The sequence below is a fragment of the Pongo pygmaeus genome, chromosome 2 (assembly GCF_028885625.2).
Source record: "Pongo pygmaeus isolate AG05252 chromosome 2, NHGRI_mPonPyg2-v2.0_pri, whole genome shotgun sequence".
Classification (NCBI taxonomy): Eukaryota; Metazoa; Chordata; class Mammalia; order Primates; family Hominidae; genus Pongo; species Pongo pygmaeus.
The window spans coordinates 123718873-123734416 of NC_085930.1; positions in this window are offsets into that span (position 1 = coordinate 123718873).

Consider the following 15544-nt stretch of genomic DNA (forward strand, 5'->3'; position numbering starts at 1 on the left):
GAAATCACAGTCTGTATTGTCAGTTTTCCAATACCTGAAAATAGTTGTCTTCCCCTTTGTCCCCCAGTTCTCTAGTTATTTATGGTGAGAAAACCAGTTCAGTATCAGTTGTCTCATCATGGCTGTTGGCAGAAACCTCTCTGGGTACCTTTTGAAGTCCTGTCAAGGAGAACCTTACTAAGTTGTTATAGGTCATGGTACCTTCTTTCCAATATATGGTAAGAGAATGGTTACCTCCTGGTGGGGTAGAATACTAAAATGAAAAATCCTAAGACAAATTAATAACAAGCAAGAATCAAAGTTTATGTCTAATTTGCTTCAAAGGAGTAGATTCTAAGAAGATAAACTCAAAATTTTCTCCTTTTTATAAAAAATAAAGGAGGTAGTAAAGAAACATCTAGTTAAAAAAATTTAACTTCTGTTTGTAGTATGAATGGGTAATTAACTCCCCAGAAGAAATTGTAATCTTATTAAATCTATCAGAAAATTGCTTATTTTCTCTGAAATGCTAATTACTTTCCAGAAAGATAATAAATGATATTAGTTAACATACTTCTATCTACTTTACATTTTGAACAGTTTTTTGTGGTTTTTTTTTTGTAATTATAATCCTCACTTCCTTAAAACCAGTGTCGTAGCTGTAGGAAGGAAAATGAAGCCTGGGGCAAGCAATGGTGATACCCTTCATTTCACTACTAAATCAACTCTATGGTCATCCCCAATCTCAAAAGTTCCAGCATTTATACTATGTTCTGCTGGATTTCAGAGAGGGGATAGCAAAATGACTGGTTTGTTTTCAGTTACAACCAATTTGGTATATTGGAAGCAGATGAGACATGGCAGTTCTAGTACTTGGTGGTTCTAGGTTGTCCTCTAGCTACAATTAGAGAAAGAGCTTATTTCTACCTGCTGATGCCTTGACAGCCCCTGGTGCAGAGATCCAACTTCACCTAGTGGAGATAGATCACACTTACATTAATTCAGCTTCTCAGGTTTTAATATCCTTACCTTTTTTGCTTTAATATCCTTACCTTTCTTGCAAAGAAGAATTTGGTGACTAGATATAGATAACACAGAAGGAGGAAGAGAAAAGGAAAATAACACAAGATAATATGTATGATGAAAATTGAACTTCAAGTGACTGCATACTCATTATCTCAAAATTCTGTCCTGGCTCACTTTTAAAATTCCTATTCACTAAATAAAGCATATTTAAATTTGCTTCAATTTTTTTTTTTTTTTTTTTTTTTTTTGAGACTGAGTCTCACTCTGTCACTCAGGCTGGAGTGCAGTGGCATGATCTCGGCTAACTGCAACCTCCACTTCCCAGGTTCAAGTGATTCTCATGCCTCAGCCTCCCAAGTAGCTGGGATTACAAGCATGCACCACCACACCCAGCTAATTTTTGTATTTTTTGCAGAGATGGGGTTTTGCTATGTTGGCCAGCCTGGTCTCGAACTGTTGGCCTCAAGTGATCCACCTGCATTGGCCTCCCAAAGTGCAGTGATTACAGGTGTGAACCACCATGCCGGGCTGCTTCAGTGATTAATTGTTATAATAAATTTGTAAACAGTGCATTATAGCCAAAAAGAGTGAGTCTGTTTGTCCTATATATTGAAAGGGAGATACATTCCAAGATTTCTGCCTTCTGTGTTTTGTGAAAAGATAAGTAGCAGAAATGTTTCCATTCTGCTAATTGTAAAGTGAAAAGTTCCCATTCCAGTAAGTTCATCACAGGTAGGAACAAGTAGCCTGATGGAAATCATTAGTGAAAGCATCCACTAGCTAACTGTTGAAAGTGTCTAGCACAAGATAATTAACCTGTGCAGAAATGACTGTGTAGGTTCAACAAACAAGAAAAAAGTAAAGGTCCTCATGCCCAAATCGGGAAGACTGTCAGGAAAAATTCATTCCATAATAGCAGGATTTTTCAACCTACTGAGATTTTGGACTAAATGATTCCTATGACTAGGGGTGAGGCAGTTTGGGGGAGATGAAATTGTTAAGAGGAGACTGTCCTGTGCATCATAAGATGTTTAGCAGCATTCTGGGCCTCTATGCATTAGATGTCAGCAGAACCTCACCCCTACCAAATGTGGCAATCAAAACATCTCTAGACATTGCCCAATGTCCCTTAGAGGAAGCAAAATTACCTGTGTTTGAGAACCACTTTTCTATAAAAAGAGGAGTATCAAACATGGGATGCCAAGGCAGGTGGATCACCTGAGGTCAGGAGTTCAAGACCACCCTAGCCAACATGGTGAAACCCCATCTCTACTAAAAATACAAAAATTCGCTGGACATGGTGGTGCATGCCTGTAATCCCAGCTACTCGGGAAGCTGAGACAGGAGAATTGCTTGAACCTGGGAGGCGGAGGTTGCAGTGAGCAGAAATCGCACCACTGCACTTCAGTCTGATCAATGGAGGCAGACTCTGTCTCAAAAATAAATAAATAAATAAATAACAAATTTAACTTTTTTCTCCCTTTATTAGTCTGCTAGGGCTGCCATAACAAAATACCATGGAATGAGTGGCTTAAACAACAGAAACCTATTTTCTCACAGTTCCAGAGGCTGGAAATCCAAAATCATGGTGTCAGCATGTTTGGTTTCTTCTAAGGCTTCTCTTCTTGGCTTGCAGATGGCCTCTGCTGTGGACTGAATATTTGTGTTTCCCCAAAATTCATATGTTGAAGCCTAAATTCTCAATGTGGTCACATTTGGAGGTGTGGATTTGGAAGGTAATTAGGTCATGATGGTGGAGCCCTCCTGAATGGGATTAGTCCCCTTATAAGAAAAGACATGAGCGATATTGATCTCTCTCTCTCTCAGCCACATGAGGATAAAATAAGAAAGCAGCTATCTGCAAGCCAGGAAGAATACTGTTACCAGACACCACATCTAACAGCACCTTGATCTTGGACTTCCTGGCTTCTAGAACTGTGAGAAATAAATTTCTACTGTTTGGAACACCCAGTTTATGGTATTCTGTTAGCAACCTCAACTTACTGAGACAACTGCTTTCTTGCTGTGTCCTCACATGGCCTTTTCTCTGTTTACACACATACGTGGTGACTCTCACTATGGGTGCCACAGATCGGCACATCAAACAAAGGCATATGCTAAAGCACAGAAGGGATCACATAAACACAGTAAGTCCAATCTCTTTTTAACTTACATCAGTCAGATTGGGTTAGAGCTCACTCTAAAGACCTCATTTTATCTTAATTATCTCTTTAAAGCCCTCTGTTCAAATACAGTCACATTCTGAGGTACTGGAGGTTAGGACTTCAACATGTAAATCTGGGGTGATAGAATTCAGTTCATAATACTCCCCTACCTTGGACAGTCACATATTATTTGGGGATGGTAGTAGCAAGTAATTCAATTTCTGGAAAAGAACAGAAAGTTAGTTTGAGAAAGTTAGAATTAGTTAGAGCCTTTTTTCCTCAACCTACCTTCCCCTACCCAATCCTTCACCTCTGTGGCATAGCCAACTAATAAATGCTTCATTGTCTAAACCTGTCTTAATTATAGATCCAATTTTTCACATTGATTGTGACAGAATCAGTGTGAGACTTGGTTATCCAGAGATATTCACTCATTCTAGGCCCTTCTAATATATTCTTTTTCTTGCAGTTTATATTGACAAGATGGGAACATTGTTTTTACAAATCTTTGCAGCAATTTGGGAATGTCAATCTAAAGATTAGGAAATTGGGTTTGGTTATGATGAGTGTTTTGAACTTGACTTTTTACAATTTTGTTTTTAAAAATCCCAAACCATCTCTCCTTTAGGCAACAGACTTTCTTGTATTAATTTTTCAATGTACATATATATGTGTATAATATGTATTTTAATATATATAATTGATATCGATTCATTACATATATGTATTAAAATATATACTGCTACTTAGATCTTTTATTAGTTTTCCGTACTTGGTAGCACATTGCAAAGTATCACCTTGCCAAGAAAAGTTAAAGAAAGTAAAAGTTTTAGGTTATGGATTTAATTCAGTGTAGAAAAAATGATGGCTATTTGGTTGTTGTTGCTCTGAATTACATCTGGTAACTCTGGTAAACAGAAAACTGAAATATGCTCTAAGTGAAATTTTGAATAAAATGTAGATTAAATGGAAAGGGGTAGCCAAATTGTTTTGGCTAATAGAGATTCCAAGATTGCAAAGGACTTTACAAATAACAACTAAATATAAGATCCCTTAATGTCGCAGTTTGTTTTAAACTTTGACCTAAAAAAATGGGTATATCAAAGTGTTCTCAGTATACTTAGAGATTTAATTTTTTTCTTCATATTTTTTTCAGTTAACCATTTTCAGTAATAAGTCCATATTAATTTCACAATGAGAAAACAGTTAAACATCCTCCATAAATGTTTGTAATGGCTATGCCAGATTGGCTTTCAACAAGAATCTCATATCCCTTCTCATATGCTTCAGTGTTCTACAGAACCGGACTGGCCATAAGTTGCATTTCTCTGACTCTTTTGTAGCTCCAAATCATCTTTAGGCTCAACCTAAATTAGCAGGAAGTGACTTAATATAGAGAATTAAGTTAAATAAAAAATTGGCAGAAGGGCTCAGGCCTTTGGCTGTGCCACGAATACCTCTTAGAACAACATTGTGGGATTAGCCCACACAGAAGCTATAACTCTACATAGAATGCAATTAGACTCATTTCCATGAGATTTGGAATACAAAAGTAAGGCAGCAACATGGTTGGAATGATATTGGGTTTTTCTGCAACAGCGTCAACATCATTGTCTTTATGGGTGTCAAGAGGCAAGGCATAGAACATTTGTTTCTTTCCTCAGTAGATATCTAGAAGGCTTGGCATGTCTCCAAAGACATGGCAGTGGCTTCCTAACCCCTGGAACCTGGCCAAATGAGTGCATTTTGAGCTCACACTCCCAATTGGTAGCTTTCTGATGAGAGTTATAGCTTCTATATGGGCTAATCCCACAATGTTCTTCTAAGAGGTATTCATGGCACAGCCAAAGGCCCGAGCCCTTCTGTCAATTTTTTATTTAACTTAATTCTCTATATTAAGTCACTTCCTGCTTAACATAGCTAGAGAGTCTTATGTTTTGTGCAAATGAAGGCCAATGTACTAAAAACTGTACTACACCATTTTAAATAGTCAATTTATAACTGTTTTTTAGGTTGTAAGTAAATGATACTGAAGAGAAACGAAAGAGATCTTAGTCCTTATTTCTTTTTTATTTCACTAATGAGTGATCTGGTTGTCTTATAAGCAGTTAAAATGCAAAGAACAATGTTTGCAATTAAAATAAACCAAATTCTAATCATAGTTATTAAGAAGTCTGCACAGGCACAAATGGTATATAAAATCAACATTTAGAGGTTTTCACAACTGGAAGTGAGGATAGGGGGATTAAAAGTTAGAAAGAAAACTGACAGAATGACTGTAAGAAGTAGAGGAAAGGGAGCAGTCAAAGATGAATCAGGTTTTGCACTTGAGAGTCTGTGAGAATAGTGATGCCTTGAAAGGAATGAAAAATAGCCATGCAGTTGGGTTTGTGATGAAGGTAATAAGCCCAGATTTAAACACATTAATTAAAGCACAGGTTCTGTTAAAGGGGATAGATGTTTCCAGTAGGGTAGTGGAAAAAGTTGAGCTTTTTGGGAATATTACCCAGGAGATTAATCACAGAATTATCCAACAAAACCAAAGAGATAAGATGAATAAACAGGATTTTTAAAAAAGAGAGAAGGGGAGGAAGCCACAGATCAGCACATCAAACAAAGGCATATCCTAAAGCACAGAAGAGATCAAATAAACACAGTAAGTCCAAGCAAGTAAAAGTGGGCAGGGGTGACTGAAAATCTAAGTGTGGGAATACTAGGCTCAAGCAAGGACATTTCTTTCACGAGAAACTTGGTGCATTTGTCCAGGCCAGAAGCCTTCAGGAGCTGGGCCAAAAATGGACAAGGTGCAATTAAAGGTATCTGGAAGAAAATGCCAACAAGCAATTGACAATGACTGGGTCTTTAGAGAGTGGTTAAGGCTAGATTTGGATGTTGGGGCCATTCCTATTGAGGTAATAGTTGACATCACTGATGGTGACACACAGGAAGAAAAAAGTGTGCCTTCACAATAATGGGATGGTAGTGGAAAAATCAGCTAAAATGAAACTTAAAGGGAAGATGGTGGAAGATAAAAAAAGATAAACCGAGCAGTACTATTTACTGCATAAAGAGAGGCAGAACTACAAGTGGCTAAGTGTGGTTGACAACATCAAGTGCTTTTGAAAGGGGGAAGACGGCATTGTTAAGTGACCATTGAACATTGTTAACCAAAAGGTCATTTGTCACTGATGACCTTCACAAAGAGAATTTGATTAGCATAACCTGAGTAAAGAAAGAAGCTAAGAGATTAAGGAGGTTACAGATGGTATCATTAGAGGCTATTTTGGGCTTCCAGCTTAATCAGGAGGGAGAGATCAAAAGTCCAAGCTATTCTTGTTCATATTTCTTTGTAACTGATGTCTTAGACTCCTGCATTTTTCTTCAATACCTTTCTGCCTTAGAATAATTGACTTCACCTTTCTCTTTGTAGAAAGGTAAAACTAATGCATTTAAAAATAACATCCATTCTGTTGAACGTGGGCAGGAGGTAGAAGACACAAAATACCATTTCTGCCAAATGATAAAATAACCTGGTTATTTCAGTGCTTATAGAGTACACATCCCAAGATGCCAAAAGCTGAAGAGGTGGTAATGAAAGGGTAGCTTCAAGGGCTAAAAGAGTTAAGAGCAAGCTTAGAGTGTCAGACTGATTTTTCCCTTTAAAGGTCTTCCATTTTCCTATCCAACAATATAAATTTTTGTGTTAGTGGAGAGTGGAGAAGAATGAAGTTGGCAAAAGACTATCAACTTTGGAGTCAGAGAGTACTTTATATTTCCTATACAACCATGTCTAGAACATCCATTTGAGGCTGGCCAGAGACACGCATTACCCCAGCTCTCATAAGTTCCCCTCAGGCAACATAAAATCAGACAAATTATTAGACAGTGTAAACCAGACTAGTCTTTAAGTGACCTAGGTTACCATGGAAACATAGTACTATGGAAATGGGTATCAAATAGGACGTCCTTTAAGAGGTAATATTCGGAACTCAGGGTCAATGTGAAAATATATATCTCTATGTATGTGTACATATAATGTGTCTGTAGGGATATGTGTATATAGACATGTTCTGCCTTGAGCACTCTTCCTCCAGACCTCCACAAAATTGACTTCTCTTCACTCAGGTGCTATCTTAAATGTCACCTCAGTGGGGTTTTCCCTAAGAATCCCATGTAAAATAGCTCCACTACTCCTGCCTGTCATTCCTCATGACATTACCCTATTTTCTTCAAAACATTTATCACTTTCTTAAATTATCTTATTCATTTTAAAAAATGTATAGTCTTTTTCCTTCTTCATTTCCAGTATTTATAACAGTATCTGGAATATAGTAATTGATCAAAAAATAATTATTAAATGAATATGCCTAAATAGTAACAAAAATTACCTCTTCAGAAAGATAAGAGGACACTGAGGGGAGTTAAGGAAATAGTCTGTCTAGAATAGAAGGAAATGGAATATCCTACAGGTAAAAACAAGATTTGAAGTTGAAAGAAAGAAAAAATAGGTGTCTGATGGAGTAATAACTAGAGCATTGATTTAACCTTAGAAAGAAGGACCAACTCTTTTAGTTAGAGGAACCAGTGAGAAGGAGGGTTAAATAAGAAGAGATTAGATAAAGTTTAGGGGGAGAGAAGGAAATTACTAAAGAAGCATTAAGAAAGAGGGAGGTTGAATGTTACAGAAATTTTATTTTCTTCTTTTTAAAATTTTTTTATTATACTTTAAGTTCTGGGGTACATGTGCAGAACATGCAGGTTTGCTACATAGCTATACATGTGCAATGGTGGTTTGCTGCACCCATCAACCCGCTATCTAGGTTTTAAGCCCTGCATACATTAGGCATTTGTCCTAATGCTTTCCCTTCCCTTGCCCCTCACCCCGCGATAGGCCCCAGTGTGTGATGTTCCCCTCCCCATGTCTATGTGTTCTCATTGTTCAGCTCCCACTTATGAGTGAGAACTTGCGGTGTTTGGTTTTCCGTTCCTGTGTTAGTTTGCTGAGAATGATAGTTCCAGCTTCATCCATGTCCTGGCAGAGGACATGAACTCTTTCTTTTTTATGGCTGTATAGTATTCCATGACGTATATGTGCCACATTTTTGTTATCCAGTCTATCGTTGATGGGCATTTGGTCAGTTCCAAGTCTTTCCTATTATGAATAGTGCTGCAAGAAACATATCTGTGCATGTGTCTTTATAGTAGAATGATTTATAACCCTTTGGGTATATAGCCAGTAATGGAATTGCTGGGTCAAATGGTATTTCTGGTTCTAAATCCTTGAGAAATAACCACACTGTCTTCCGCAATGACTGAACTAATTTATACTCCCACCAACAGTGTAAAAGCATTCCTATTTCTCTACATCTTCTCCAGCATCTGTTGTTTCCTGATTTTAAATGGTTGGCATTCTAACTGGCATGAGATGGTATCTTATTGTGGTTTTGATTTTCATTTCTCTAATGAACAGTGATGATGAGCTTTTTTTCATATGTTTGTTGGCCACATGAATGTCTTCTTTTGAGTAGTGTCTGTTCATATCCTTCACCCACTTTTTGATGGGGTTGTTTTTTTCTTGTAAATTTGTTTATGTTCTTTATAGATTCTGGATATTAGCCCTTTGTCAGATGGATAGATTGCAAAAATTTTCTTCCATCCTGTAGGTTGCCTGTTCACTCTGATGATAGTTTCTTTTGCTGTACAGGCCTGTTCACTCTGATGATAGTTTCTTTTGCTGTACAGAAGCTCTTTAGTTTAATTAGATCCCATTTGTCGATTTTGGCCTTTCTTGCAATTGCTTTTGGTGTTTTAGTCACGAAGACTTTGCCCATGCCTATGTCCTGAATTGTATTGCTTAGGTTTTCTTCTAGGGTTTTTATGGTTTTAGGTTTTATATTTAAGTCTTTAATTCATCTTGAGTTAATTTTTGTATAAGGTGTAAGGAAGGGATCCAGTTTCAGTTTTCTGCATAGGGCTAGTCAGTTTTCCCAGCACCATTTATTAAATAGGGAATTTTTTCTCATTGCTTGTTTTTTTTCCGGTTTGTCAAAGATCAGATGATTGTAGATGTGTGGTGTTATTTCTGAGGCCTCTGTTCTGTTCCATTGGTCTATACATCTGTTTTGGTACCAGTACCATGCTCTTTTGGTTACTGTAGCCTTGTAGTATAGTTTGAAGCCATGTAGTATGATAACTCCAGCTTTGTTCTTTTTGCTTAAGATTGTCTTGGCTATACAGGCTCTTTTTAAGAAACTCACTCAAAACCACACAACTACATGGAAACTGAACAACCTGCTCCTGAATGACTACTGGGTAAATAATGAAATTAAGGCAGAAATAAGTAAGTATTTTGAAACCAATGAGAACAGACACAATAGACCAGAATCTCTGGGACACAGCTAAAGCAGTGTTAAGAGGGAAATTTATAGCACTAAATGCCCATATCAGAAAGCGGGAATGATCTAAAATCAACACCCTAACATCACAATGAAAAGAACTAGTGAAGCCAAGAGCAAACAAATTCAAAAGCTAGCAGAAGACAAGAAATAACTAAGATTAGAGCAGAAAGGTTTTCTGAAAAAACGCTTCAAAAAAATCAACGAATCCAGGAGCTGGTTTTTTGAAAAGATTAACAAAATAGATAGACTGCTAGCCAGACTAATAAAGAAGAAAAGAGAGAAGAATCAAACAGACACCATAAAAAATGATGAAGGGGATATCATCACTGATGCCACAGAAATACAATCTACCATCAGAGAATATTATAAACACCTCTATGAAAATGAACTAGAAAATCTAGAAGAAATGGATTACTTCCTGGACACACACACACCCCCAAGACTAAACGAGGAAGAAGTCGAATCCCAGAATAGACCAATAACAATTTCTGAAATTGAGGCAGTAATTAACAGCCTACCAACCAAAATAAGTCCAGGACCAGACAGATTCACAGCGGAATTCTACCAGAGGTACAAACAGGAGCTGGTACCTTTCCTTCCAAAACTATTCCAACAGTAGAAAAAAGAGGGACTCCTTTCTAACTCATTTTATGAGGCTGGCATCATCCTGATACCAAAACCTGGCAAAGACACAACAAAAAAAGAAAGTTTCAGGACAATATCCCTGAATGAACATCAATGCAAAAATCCTCAATAAAATACTGGCAAACCGAATCTGGCAGCACATCAAAAAGCTTATCTACCATGATGAAGTCAGCTTCATCCCTGGATGCAAGGCTGGTTCAACATATACAAATCAATAAATGTAATCCATCACATAAACAGAACCAATGACAAAGACCACATGATTATCTCAATAGATGCAGAAAAGGCCTTCAATAAAATTCAACACCCCTTCATGCTGAAAGAACTCAATAAACTAAGTATTGATGGAGCATATCTCAAAATAATAAGAGCTATTTATGACAAACCCATAGCCAATATCATACTGAACAGGCAAAAGCTGGAACATTCCTTTTGAAACAGACCCAAGACAAGGATGCCCTCTCTCATCACTCTTATAACATAGTATTGGAAATTCCAGCCATGACAATCAGGCAAAAGAAAAAAATAAAGGGTCCTCAAATAGGAAGACTCAAATTGTCTCTGTTTGCAGATGACATGATTGTACATTTAGAAAACCCCATTGTCTCAGCCCAAAAACTCCTTAAGCTGATTAGCAACTTCAGCAAAGTCTCAGAATACAAAACTAATGTGCAAAAATCACAAGCGTTGCTGTACACCAATAATAAAGAGCCAAATCATGAGTGAACTCCTATTCACAATTGCTATAAAGAAAATAAACTACTTAGGAATACAACTTAAAAGGGATGTGAAAGACCTCTTCGAGAGAGAGAGCAAGAATGAAACTGCACCTGGAAAAGCTGAAGGTACTCAACACTAGCCTGGAAAAGCAGCCAAGGAGGTGGTACAGTGCAAAGCCACAGAGCCTGAGCTGCCTAAGGCCTTGGGAACCCACCCATTACATCAGCATGCCTTGGATGTGAGACGTGAAGTCAAAGGAGATTATGTTGGAGCTTTAAGTTTTAATGAGTGCCCTGCTGGGTTTCAGACTTGCATGGGGCCTGTGGCCCCTTTGTTATGGCAAATTTCTCCCATTTGGAATGGGAACATTTACCCAATGCCTGTATTCCCATTGTATCTAGGAAGTAACTAAATTGCTTTTGATCTTGCAGGGTCATAGGCAGAAGGGACTTGCCTTATCTCAGATGAGACTTTGGACTTGGACTTTTCAGTTAATGCTGGAATGAGTTAAGGCTTTGGGGGATTGTTGGGAAGGCATGATTGCATTTTGAAATGTGAGGAGGACATGAGATTTTGGAGGGGCCAGGGACAGAATGATATGGTTTGGCTCTATGTCCCCACCTAAATCTCATCTCAAATTTTAATCTCCACATGTCAAGGGAGGGACCTAATGGGAGATAATTGGATCATGGGGGCAGTTTCCCCCATGCTGTTCTTGTGATAGTGAGTTCTCATGAGATCTGATAGTTTAAAAGTGTTTGGCAGTTTCCCCCTCGCTCTGTCTCTCTCTCTCCTGCTGTCATGTAAGATATGCCTTGCTTCCCCTTCATCCTCTACCACTATTGTATTCCCTCAGGCCTCCCCAGCCATGCGGTACAGTAAATCAATTAAATCTCTTTCCTTTATAAATTACCCAGTCTCAGGTAGTTCTAAAGCAGTGTGAAAACTAATACAGCAGGTCCGTTTAAACACCACCAAGAGCATCAGGATGGGATTCTGAATAGCAGCCAATGTGTATCCATGGTCCTGATTGGTAACTTAGACTTGATGCACACTCAGCATTTTCCCTGTCCTTCCCAGGTGCAGCAGCCTCCATCCTTCTACTTTCATTCCTTACATCAGTGGTCCCCAAAAGGTTGGGGACCAGGGACGAGTTTCATGGAAAATAATTTTTCTATAGACCCCAGGCGGGGATGGTTTTGGGATAAACTGTTCCACCTCAGATCATCAGGCATGAGTTATATTCTCATATGTAGTGCACAACCTAGATCCCTCACACACACAGTTCATAATAGGGTTCGTGCTCCTGTGAGAATCTAATACTACTGATGATCTGACAGGAGGTAGAGCTCAGGTGGTAATGTTTGCTCACCTGCCACTCATCTCCTGTGGCATAGTTCCTAACAGGCCATGGACTGACACAAGTTCATAGCCCAGGGGTTGGGAACACCTGCCTTACATTATTCCATACATGCGTTATTCCATACATGTAGATTTGTGTTTCACATTTTAAGGCCCTAGAGAAGCATATTTATAATTTATAAAATTCTGACAGCCCTCTACATCCCCAACACCCCTAGGTCTAGATAGTGTTTTACACCTATTTTATTTTAATGGAATATATCCATCTAATGACGGTAAATGCAGCAAGGGCTTTTGCTGTCCCTAGCTGGGATGCCAAACTGCAAGGGAATATTTCCACACTGACTGAGGGTGAGACTCTTCCTTCATACTATCATCATCTTTAAAAATGCCGAAGTTCCTAATTCTATTAGTCAAAGGTATACACAGGGTTAAGAGAAATGAGCAGGGAATCTTGCAGTTTCCGCAGGGCTGGTAACAATGTAGAGCTATTATCTAAGGTGCAAAGGAAAGAAGTTTTCAGATTACAAAGAGAGTATTGACTCTCTACCAGAAGCTATGACCTTCACTAGAAAGCTACAGCCACTCCACTGCAGCAGAGCAGAGAGGGAGCCAGACTTGACACATACCCTGACACTCTCTAATCTGCAGCTAGTGTTTGAACACCTGCATTAGCCCATTTTGTGTCGCTATAAAGAAATACCTGACACTGAGTAATTTATAAAGGAAAGAGATTCATATGGCTCATAGTTCTGCAGGCTGTACAAGCATGGCACCGGCATCTGTTTGGCTTCTGGTGAGGCCTCAGGAAGCTTTTACTCAGGGCAGAAGGTGAAGAGGAAGCAGGCATGTCACATGGCAAGAGACAAAGCAAGAGAGAAGGGATCAAGAAAGAAAAGGAATACGCCAGACTCTTTAAACAACCAAATCTCATGTGAACTAATAGAGTGAGAACTCACTTATCACCAAGGGGATGGCACCAAGCCATTCATTAAGGATTTGCCCCCATGACCCAAACACCTCCCACTAGGTCCCACCTCTAATATTGGGGATATTTCAACATGACATCCAGAGGGGACAAATATCTCAGCTATACAACTCCCAACTAGGAGACAGAAGTCAATGGAGCTGTAGATATATGCACCATTCAGGTCAGCTTCCTTGGGCAAATGACAAGATGGAGAAGAGTGAAGAGAGGACCTGGGGGGGTGGTAAATTGAAAATTTTCTAGCGTGCCCTTCCTCCATTAAGAGACACTTACATGTGTCCTGGACTGGAAAGAAAGGTATTTCCATGGAATGAAAAAGAGACTGGCAGAATCATTCTAAATGGGACGACTGACATGTGGGGCCTACTGATGCTGAGTGTGGTTTTCACGGGAGGGGAGGGGGATGCAAAGGGCAACTCGGCTTCCTCAGTGTCAGGTCAGTGCTTATTCTGGGTTTCTCAGTCTCAAGTTCTCCTCTCCAAATGGTCCTTCCCTTCTTCCTCTTTTTTAGCACCATTGTTTTCACTCATCTTTGGGAGAAGGAAAGTTTTCTAAACAAGCCTACAGCCAAATTTGTATGTCTTTCACTGTAGCCAGTAGTTTGTGGCTCAATCATTGAGTATTTTTTAGTCTTCATTCAAATTTCACAGTAAGTAACCTAGGTCTACTACAACAGGGTCTTAGGGTACACAAAAAGGAATTTGTAGGCGGTGTTGGGGTGAGGAAAAATAAACTAAAACTTCGGTGTGCAACCATCCACATAAATTTTTATAGTTAGAGTAAAAATATATGTTCGTGCTATTGAGTGTAGAGGACAGAGGGAAGCATGCAAGGTGAATATGTGTTTTATGACCCACGCGATGCTCCTGAAATGTGATTTTTAAAAAATAGTGCTTGCCCCTCATGTCTATTGGCAGCTATGCATGAAGGTGAGAAGACAGGAACATTTTGTTTTATCTTTAAAATTCCCTGTATGATAACTTATATTTAGAATTAAAGCTGAAAATAAAATAAAATCTTGATCTTTTAATACTGGAAATTTACTTTGTATTTATAAACGTGAAACATGGCCATGAAAATGATTCCCTGATTTGTGCAGCGTTAGTGTGGAGAGTAAAGCAGTCCCATGCTTTGTTGACTGTAAGTATGCCCTATTTTGTCAACTCAGAGCCCAGGGGTATACTAAAGTCAACATCTGGTTTAAGCCAGGCCTATCTGTCTGATTTTCCCCTTCAGCAAATCTGAACTACCCTTTATTTCACCACCATTCTTTGCTCATACACTCTTCCCTTATTTGGAATTCTACTCCTCCTTCAAGATTTCGTACACATTTCTTTCATGTATTTTCACAATGCCAATGCTATAAATTGTGTTTGTGATCCACACTGGAAGAAAAATGTTCTATATCTTTATATTGAAGGGAGTGTTTGATGTGGCTCTCCTTGACAGCTAAGACTCCAAGCACAAAGTCTAGAATAGGGATACTCAAGTTGCGGTCCAATGACCATAACACTTGCATCACCTGCAAGCTGATTAGAGAAGCAAATTCATAGGTCCTACTTGCAGTGACTGTAGAAGAGTTTTGAGGAAAATTTATATGATCTATTTTACATGCCACTTAACTCCAGAGGACATTCTCAACTGAGATACCTACTTAAAAGATTTTGTTTTTAACTTTTATTTTTTTAAGACAGAATCTCACTCTGTCACCCAGGCTGGAGTGCAGTGGCATGATCTTGGCTCACTTCAACCTCTGCTTCCCAGGTTTAAGCAATTCTCCTGCCTCAGCCTCCCGAGTAGCTGGGATTACAGGCTCCCGCCACCACCACGCCTGGCTAATTTTTCTATTTTTAGTAGACATGGGGTTCCATCATGTCGGCCAGGCTGGTCTCAAACTCCTGACCGCAGGTGATCCACAAACCTCGGCCTCCCAAAGTGTTGGGATTACAGGTGTGACCCACCAAACCTGGCCTTTTTTTACTACTTAACACCTACTCTCAAATAAAATTTGCTGCCCAGCCTACAGTTCAGTGAAGGGATTAGTAATTTCAATGTGGCTTGCCCTGGCCCCCAATAAAATCAGTCTGGCTTGTTGTTTTTGTTGTCTCCCAATTTGATCAGCAATAAATGATACAGAAAATACACATGGATCATAAAATGTTCAAGTTAATAAGTCTATTAGAACTTCCATTTGAGGATTCTGAAATACAAAAGTCATGCAAAATGATTTTGCTAACATTACTTAGCGTGAACACAAGGAA